A 10,000-nucleotide genomic window follows, 5' to 3' on the forward strand; every position below is an offset into this window, starting at 1 on the left:
ACATATATGCAAGCATGCTTATATATATATATATATATATATATATATATATATATATATATATATATATATATATATATATATATATAAACCCATATTAATATAAAGAAATTGTAGGTAACGATCGGAAGGCCTAAAAGAAAATTCACCTGACATCTGAAATAACAATTTAAGCACCACACCTGGTTAATGGGATACAGCTCTTCCCACCTAGTCACCTAAGAGCTTAGGAAGCATTTTTTATGACATTTTGTTCTACAATTTTCTATATGTATGCCTGTGTTTTCACTGTACCATGTGTAATGTAAAAATTTCTCTTAATAAATCAGTCCTCTTAAAGTAGAAAGACGAAACTAATCAGGACTTACTCTGTTTTCTCATTTTCCCTGTAGATCTTTTGCCTCTAAGGCCCTGTCCACACTACCGGGCAGTCCCCGACGGGCAAACAGTTACCATACCCCGTTTCAAGACACAAGGTGGGAGAGTGATCGGCGGCCACAAATGGAGGTGATTAAAGATGGGAAAACCACGGGCAAACAGTGTTTGTCGAACACAATTGTTACCAGGTAACATTATGAAGGAAGCGTTAATGACATCAATAACGAGCACAAAGTGGTGTGTCGGACAGTGCCTTTGTTCGTAAGAGTCCGAGCTTCAGACACTCCGGAGGCGGAGTGGCACTGCCCTATGGACGGAGTTCAACTTGGACGGAGTTCAACTTGTATACCAGATTAACTTTAACTTTTAGAAAATTAGGTATCACGTTCCCTGTACACATAACTAGTTGTAATTCAGTTGCGGAGGAAAGCTGACTTTGAGATAGAAGAGAGGCTCAGTTGCTAATCAAACCGTACTGGCGGAACCCATGCTTATAAAATATCAAAGCAAATGTTTACAAAGACAGAAATAATCGTGTAGCAGCATTAGATAAAATAACGTCAGAACTCCGTGAGGTGGAATGACTGTAACTGATTTAGAAGTCGGAAAGATTATGGAATCTAAAATAGGTCATTGAAAGAAGAGCTACGCAAATTGGAAAATTAAAAAAGTCGGAGGTTGGTAGGAAAGACATTTACACAACCAAATTATGGCTTTTAGATATACGAGTATAGCATAACAGAATCTGTTTCAATTATGGACACCTTAGTTTCATTTCCTCTAAGTGTCTGATCGTGAGGAAAATTCGTAATTCTCTCTCTCTCTCTCTCTCTCTCTCTCTCTCTCTCTCTCCTCTCTCTCTCTCTCTCTCTCTCTCTCTCTCTCTCTCCCTACGAGAACAGGGGAAACAAATTTTGAAAATTTTATCTTTATCACTGAAACAATTTGGATTTAGTTACGAACACATAATCCGAAGTATGACCAGTCTCAAACAGTTATTTCTTGGAATAATATAGGCTATACATTGCACGTTGATAACAATAACATCCTCAGTTCACTGAAGGGCTATTTTAAGTTAGGCCTATGTGATTCTTTAAAATTTCAGACGTGCTTCTGGAAAAAATGCTTCCTCTCTTATATGTGTCCTGCTTAGCTATAAAAGGTGTTTAGTTCTCCAATAAAAGGTATAAAGCGCTTGGGCCCATCAGTATAGTTTTTAAAGCCTGATTCATAATCAATTTGAGATTCCTTGAAAATGGATGAATGGCTCCTCTTTTCGCTCCGTCTTTGCAACTAGTCCTTCCATCTGCCATTCCATCGTTCTCAAAAGATCAGGAATAATCATGCTGCATAATTGAATTTATTGAATTGTGCTTTAATTTTATGGTGTACTATGGTTATGATGCTCCGTACTTGAACCTGATAACTACTACTTAATTCTCGAGTACAGATTATAACACTGATATAGATAACAGAGATGCCAGCGGATATCAGTTTCGGACATTTCTTCCAGACTCTGTCTGGTAAAAGGAGTACAATCCTGGTAGTCAGCTTCATCTGGTACCACTGTTTGTTACCATATCAACTTCCCTCATTTCCACGCTTATGACGTCATTCTTTTTTAATTTAGATATGGTCACAGTTTTGTCCGACAGACACTGTTCGACCGTGTGGACGCACCTTAACCATCACGTTTCGCGCGCGCGCGTGCGCGTATATATATATATATATATATATATATATATATATATATATATAATATATATATATATAAGAGAGAGAGAGAGAGAGAGATGAGAGAGGAGAGAGAGAGAGAGAGAGGAGAGAGAGAGAGAGGCGGTAGGCGGTATATCCCGTGCTAGTCGGTATATCTTAGCAATCCATGTTTCCCAACGGTTGTATAAGTGGATGAGCAAACTGGAGTAGTAACGAGAACTTTGGATGTGGAGGTAATGCTCCCCTAAATCTCGAAGGTGTCACTGGCTGCAGGGTGACGGATTGGGTTTAAGGCGATAGACAAGATGTCTCTTCGGCTTCTACTCCTGACGCCTAGCAGATGACCTTACTGGAATTAGTAAGGATCTGCAGGGGTCACTTGCCTTCAGTGGCGGCTCGTGGCTAAAATTAGGGGGGGGGGAGGTGCTGTTCCAATTAAAAATTGTAGCCTTTGTTTTATTATTGTTTGAAAGGAAACAAACAGGCATAAGAAAATGTATTCAGAAACTTAATAGAATCCTAAAAGAACAAAAATCAAACAATTTTCACTTTACTCCCACGAAACATTCGAATGATGGAAGACATTAAGGCTTTCAAGAGGAAACTGAAGACTTTCTTATTTCAAAAATCATACAACAGTGACGATTTAACAGCAAATGAACAATGCGTGATCTGAAACGATAAATATTCAGAACGAACAAGGTAAAACGACTGGAGCTCCTGTAGAGAGTAGGGTTCTCCTGCTGTATGTGACCGGAAAAGCAGCCATCAAAGTAAGTAAAGTAAGTAAAGTGCCATAACCTAAATTGTTACTGTACAAGCTTGATTCATTCATTGTTTTAATATGAACGAAAAGATCAATTATTTTCTCATTGATCTCTGGATGAGAGACAAGTTACAACTGAGGATTTTTTTTTTCTCCACTGAAAGCGCAGTAAGGGTATTTAGTCGTTCCGAATTCATAGTACTTCCTAGAAAAGTCTTATTGTTTTCAGTGTTTAAAAGCAGTGTTTTGACTCCGCTGTAGTCATGGGAATTGTCAAGAATATCGAAAAAAAAATGTAAAAGAACCGAAAGAATGAATCAAATCAAATAGCTGGAAGTAGGATAATGATCTAATTCTACATTTCATTACATTCAAGAATATAGTAGACAGTTTTCTAGCACATCAACCGTGGAGGAAAGAGAAATAACTACCCTTCATCGCCACGCCAATGTCGGGACTTGGAATGACTATGTACATTGTGCACTACTCTGATCTCTCTCCTTCACAGCCCCTGGCTCAGACTCGCGTGTAGCTTCCTGTGCGCCTGCGCACAACAGCCAACACTCTGCAGTAGGTACTGTGAAGTGCATAGTTCCATACAAAAAAAAAATCTTTTTATTTGCATGAAGTGAAGGATGGCTACTGACATTGAGCTTAAGGATTATATATTGTATAAGTATAAAGAAAAAATTAAAGAAACAATCATTATATTGAATATTATCAATGATATCAAATAAAAATAGGGGGTGCTGTAGTTCCACAGTACTTATCACGACCCGCCACTGCTTGTCTTATTAAGATAGGCACTAGCCATTAAATCCTCCATGGATTTAAAAAATCTCACGTTTTATAATTACTAAAGAAGAAAATGAAAATTTGTAATTGGAATGTTAGAACCATGAATTGGATTGGGAAGTTTTTATGAATTTATGAAATATAGTTTGGATATCTTGGCCTTAAAAACACGTTGTAAAGGGCTTGATAAGGAAACCTTAGACCACGGAATATATATAGCTATTCAGGAAGGACAGATGGCGTTGGAAGAGAAGGGGTAGTAACGACGATGACATCAAGAGCAGAAAAGGCATTGAGTGGAAAGCTATAAATAGTAGATTGTTACTTACAAAGTATAAATCAAAGCAGTGCAATATGAGTATTATAGTTTGCTATGCACCAATAAATGATTTCCCTAAAAAAAGGAATGCTACGAAAAACTGTAGAGAGAGAGAGAGAGAGAGAGAGAGAGGAGAGAGAGAGAGAGAGGAGAGAGAGAGAGAGAGAGAGAGAGAGAGAGAGAGAGAGTTGAAAATTGCACTTGGTGACTTCAATGCTAAAGTTGGAAGGAATAATCAAGGTATAGAGAATGTGATGAGTGTTGAGGGTCTTGGCGAAGTTACAATTTAAATTGGAGCACATTTCATAAGTTTCTGTTCAACAAGCAATCTTGTAATTGGAGGTACTCTTTTCCATCACGAGGCCATCCACAATTATACATGGACTTCACCATGTGGCAATTACAAAAATCAAATAGGTCACATAGCCATTAATAAAGAGAGAAAGAGGACCCTGAGAAATATAAGAGACTATAGAGGTGTAGCTATTAGTAGTGATCATCAGCTCATTGCCATACTGAAATTAAAACTGAAAGCACCCAACAAAAAAGTAAATAGAGTACCTAGGTTTGATAAAACCAAGCTTTTGGAAGACGAGCACAGATTAACATTTACAATTAAATTTAAGAATCGATTTGCAGTCTTAGAGACTTTAAGTGATGAAGAATAAAACAATTAATGAAGAATGGTGTGATATTAAGAACATATACCAATCAGTTGATAGTGGAGTTTTGGGACACACAGTTACAAGGAGTAAGCCATGGATATCAAATGATACATGGGTAACGGGAGAGATAGACAGAAATTGATTGCTGAAAGTTTTCGTGGAGATAATGAAAATTACTAAGTAGAGCATGCTAAGGATTGCAGTATTGATAGTAAGGTCAAAAGAAAAGCCAGGAATGAGTGTAGAGCACATTTAGACAGCAAGGCAGATGAGGCTAACAAAGTTATGAATTCAAGGAGTGGCTATGATATAAGAATCACTCATAGGATTATTAATGAAATCTTTATGGGCAAAGAAGAAGCAGATACTCATCAAAGCAAGAAATTAATCTACCATAACAAGAGAAGATGAAGAAAGACAACATTAGGTGGGACACTTTAGTAAGGTCATGAATAGGAGATGGGAAGGGAATAATTTGATTGATGTACCTGAAGCTGCTGAAGAGCTTGAGGTGCCCATGAAGGAACTCATTGTGTTTGAAGTCGAAGCTATCATCAAAAACTCAGGAGAGGGAAAACTCCTGGTTACGATGGAATAACTGCTGAGGTGATACTGGCTGAAAATAAAATGACCACAGAATACTTTAACGATTATTTGCTATTTAGAAATACAATATTTATACAAAATATGTAGAACTCTATATCCATAGAAAATAGATTTATTCAGCTAAGTGATCAAATTAAATTCAAATTAGTAGTTTTAAAAGTTTTTTATTCTTTATAAGTTAGGGAAAATCATTTAAGAAAATTCCATTTTGAATAAGCATTACTTTATTTTCCCCATTTCTGTATAATTCATGGAAAGGTTCTTGATTATAAAATATGGTTCAATCACTTGCCGAAAAATATTAGAGGAAAATGAACTCTCTAGCGTAAAAACTTACGGTATGAGAGCGCTTATAGAATTAATTTTTGTTACAATTATCCACTTCCCCAAAAAGGGCTTGGCACTCAGAGGTGAAAAAAAAAAACTTATGTAAGCGGTCGGCGTTCAAAGGGTTAAAAGTGTGATATTTGTATTCAAAGTGAATTAATATACATTTGAATATGTTTGTAAAGGCCAGCTAAGATCAAATCAGGTATAAACTAAAAGGGAAAGCAAATGAAAAAAAAGCCCCCCCCCCACCCGAGACATTCTTCTCTCTTTTGAAGAACTACTTAGTTCTGTATAATGTGGGAGAAAAAAAATGGTCTTTTTATATCCCCTGCTATTTAGTAAGAGAGAGAGAGAGAGAGAGAGAGAGAGAGGAGAGAGAGAGAGAGAGAGAGAGAGAGAGAGAGAGAGAGAGAGAGAGAGAGAGAGAGAGAGGAGTGGAAGGGTTTGTTTGATTAGGTATATTATATATTGTGTTGTAGAATCTAATCTGTCTAAATTTTATTCAAATATATGAGGCGATTTTATACTTTTTCACAGAGAGAGAGAGAGAGAGAGAGAGAGAGAGAGAGAGAGAGAGAGAGAGAGAGAGAGAGAGAGAGAATTATGACGTGAACGATAGATGCTTCAACAAAAGGCAAGTCTTCATACAGCCAACTTTATTGCATGACAACACAGATATTTATAGGTCCCAGAGGTCATTTAAGGATGACAATTGCATATGTACATTCAACGGCTTTTGTCAGTAAGGTTGACATTGGCATAAAAATGGACAATATAATAATGGTAATGATAATAGAGTTGAAATTAGAGAATTACATATAACGGTTACTTGCCGTTGCAGCATAGAAGAAAATATAGAATATACTTCTCAATTTGTAAGTGCATTGCTTGCTACACGTGTATTACAATATGATACAAGTCCCAATTATCGACGTGAATGCCCTCATACCACCTGCCCTTTACATGCCCATTCTATGGGAGGCCTGTATTCTTTTCTCGGTTTAAGTTTCTTTATCCTTAACTATTGACCTGGAGCTAAACCCATGACTCCGGTAGCACGCACATACTGCGAAAATTAGTAATGATACTTAAACACACACACAAGCACACATGACCTTTCTATCTGAATTTACACGTCATTTACCATGCTACTATCTCCATATCTAACAAGAAAACATAATTTTTCGAAACACTCGTAGCAGGAAGATGTTGCCTAACACGCATCTTAATTTTTCATAGAAAGACAACAAGTAACCCAAAATAAAATGAATGATTTTGAGTAGTATGCTTAAAGCATCTTTTCTACAATGCATTTTGAAATCCATATGTTCATAAATTTCGGGTATTGGCCAATATTTGTGGTATTAGAATAATAAATAACTGGCTAATGAAGGTTTTTATCCATATCCTTATTTCCAAGATTTCTTTACCCTAACATCATCAAGAAAATTACACTTAATTTCCATATGCTTAATCTTAACTCCAACTAGAATTATCAATATATCTGAGACTTTTATATCTGTGAACTTATTTGAATAGAACTAATATTACTGTGCTATTTAGAATGACGGAGAAATAAAGATGATTTTGCATTTGCTTCGTACTTAAAATAAGCAAGTATATTATGTACATGTGCATTACGTGTTTTAGATCAATGATTCCTGAAGTTTAATTAAAGGGTGGAAGAATCTAATGTAATAACATCAAATCATTTTGTGTCTTGGCTCTATGGAATAAATTTAAACGATTATAAGATAGGAGGAAACGAGGGAATTGAGGTGACGTAGAATGCTAAAAATGCATGCAGATAAATTCCATAAGGATGCTGCAAACACCTGATTGGTAATTCCTTATAGTGCATCATGATATGTGCACTAATGACACTACCCTCCTTCAGGAACGTCTGTACACAGGACTGTTATTTTTTACAAAATCATCTCGACATGGTAATCGTTTTCTGTAGACTATTGTCATATCAGCATTGATTATCTTAATATTACCCAAATACACTACACACATATCGAATAGTCTGGCCTATTCTTTACATATTCTCCTCTGTCCTCATACACCTGACAACACTGAGATTACCAAACATATCTTCTTCCCCCAAGGGGTTACTGCACTGTAATTGTTCAAAGGCCACTTTCCTCTTGGTAAGGGCAGAAGAGACTCTTTAGCTATGGTAAGCAGCTCTTCTAGGAGAAGGATACTCCAAAATCAAACCATTGTTCTCTAGTCTTGAGTAGTGCCATAGCCTCTATACTATGGTCTTCCACTGTCTTGGGTTGGAGTTCTCTTGCTTGAGGGTACACTCAGGCACACCATTCTACCTTATTTCTCTTTGTATTGTTTTGTTAGTTTTTATAGTTTATAAAGGAGGTATTTATTTTAATGTTACTGTTCTTTAGATATTTCATTTTTCCTTGTTCCCTTTCCTCACTGGGCTATTTTCCCTGTTGGAGCCCCTGGGCTTAAAGCATCCTGCTTTTCCAACTAGGGTTATAGCTTAGCAATTAATAATAATAATAATAATAATAATAATAATAATAATAATAGATAAAAAAAAAATTTCTATTTAATTAGTTTTCCTTCCTCGTGAACGCCTATTCTTCTGCACTCACTTTTCACGTGATCGAAAACTGGATTACAGAAAGTGAAAACGCTCGACCTTGTGGTGGTTTGGGAAGAGAACTGGGGGATGATCTGCGTTTGGGTGGTGTTGGCTGTGCCACTGGACTTAGGATTAAGCGAGACTCAAGGGACTGAGGAATCGTCTGGGTGAAATGTGACTGGGAGGCGAGCAAAATCGGAGAGGTGGCCACGGTAGAGGGCGGCGAGGGTGTCGGAACGGGAAAGGTCACTGTAGGTACAGTAGGTGAATACTTACGAATGATAAAAGGCGTAGGTGAATGGACCCAATGTATTAGGGCTGAGTCCACTTTGAGCTAAATTGATTTATTGATTTTGAGTTTTCTGGCATCCTGACATCGAAGGTCAGATATGGTGCGTATCTGTAGTCAGTGGAATGAAGAGGATTTTATTGGAAATCTGAAATTGATTAGAACCTAATACTCTAAAGCCGTAAGCACAATGGCCATAATGAAAATCGATTGAAGAGGGAATCTGACAAAAAAAAGTTCCCTTATATTACGAATATTCAAAACACATCACGGGTATATATTTTCCAGTGTTGATACTGAAAAAATTGTAATCTTTTTATAAAAATACAATTGACTCTTCATTATTTTATCGTCATTTTCAAGGTATAGTTAAGTTAATCTATAGTAACAGCTGTAAAATTACATAAGATGTGAATACATTTTTAGTACCTTCCACGCGTCATTCACCAAAGACTACGATTACAACCTTATATGTACAGTATTGCTTAATGAAATGCAAAACTTTAACCAAGATATTGAAGTTCATAACTGAATATTTGTTACATTAAATTCTAGAACTATCCTTAGTAATTCAGCGATAAGTTTTAACATATTAATCCTAATAAATTACAAAAGGCTTTCAAAAACTATTTCAGTGGCATAAAAGCAGTAGGAAAGAGAGTAAGTGCTGACATGAAAAGTAAAAGCTGCTAGCTCAAATCTATGTAAACAAATGAAAATATTAATTTTTGTATACAATAAGACAATGTCAAATTTGAGTATTTAAGAACCTAATGGCCAGACGCAAATTAGAAGGTGACAGCATAGAAATACTATAGATTTCACGCAGACAATACATAAAGCCAAAATATTCTTTTAATAATTAAACTGTTAACGTTCATGTGATTTTACAAGAAATTGTGCCAATTTCACCACTGGATGAGGCTGGGTAACGGCATTTATCCTATTAGAATCTTCCTTACGACACAACACCCTTTTATCTCTCTTTATTTTTAGTTGGGAGTAAAAGTTAACAATCTGATACATCTAGCGCAAATTTTGGAGTTTTCCTCCCATTTTTGCAATATATGATCGTGACTTAATCATGATGAAGATAAGGTCTGAAATAAACGGTGTTGGCTATGCCTGAATGCTTTGGGAGATGTTGCCCTTTGCAAACAAAAGCAGGATTAGCTTCATTCCTTGTGTCTTCTTCATCTGCATCACCATTATTATTCCATGATAGCCACTATCAATCCCAGTATTAACGATATAAATATTATTGCTATAATTACCTTCATCTAACCACTAAGACTGGTATTATTAAGATACAAATAATACTGTTGCTGTCGATAATTTATTATTATTATTATTATTATTATTATTATTATCATTATCATTATTATTATGTTGTTGTTGTTGTTGCTGTTGTCTTTCTTAATGAATATCACATGTTGAAAGATTTGCAACTATTCCAAAATAAACCTAAGCAGTATTGCAAAAGCTATTATTCTTCTACTCAACTTTCGATCAAAATAACTATGAC

The 10,000-nt window shown here is 36.0% G+C and overlaps 1 protein-coding gene across 1 annotated transcript in view; it reads right to left on the reverse strand.

Annotated features, from left to right (window-relative positions):
• LOC137628276 (proteoglycan 4-like) overlaps nt 1-10,000 on the reverse strand; it is a 29,422-nt gene that overhangs the window by 11,757 nt on the left and 7,665 nt on the right. The gene's annotated exons all lie outside the window — the stretch shown is intronic.

This window comes from Palaemon carinicauda, chromosome 36, assembly GCF_036898095.1.
Source record: "Palaemon carinicauda isolate YSFRI2023 chromosome 36, ASM3689809v2, whole genome shotgun sequence".
NCBI lineage: Eukaryota > Metazoa > Arthropoda > Malacostraca > Decapoda > Palaemonidae > Palaemon > Palaemon carinicauda.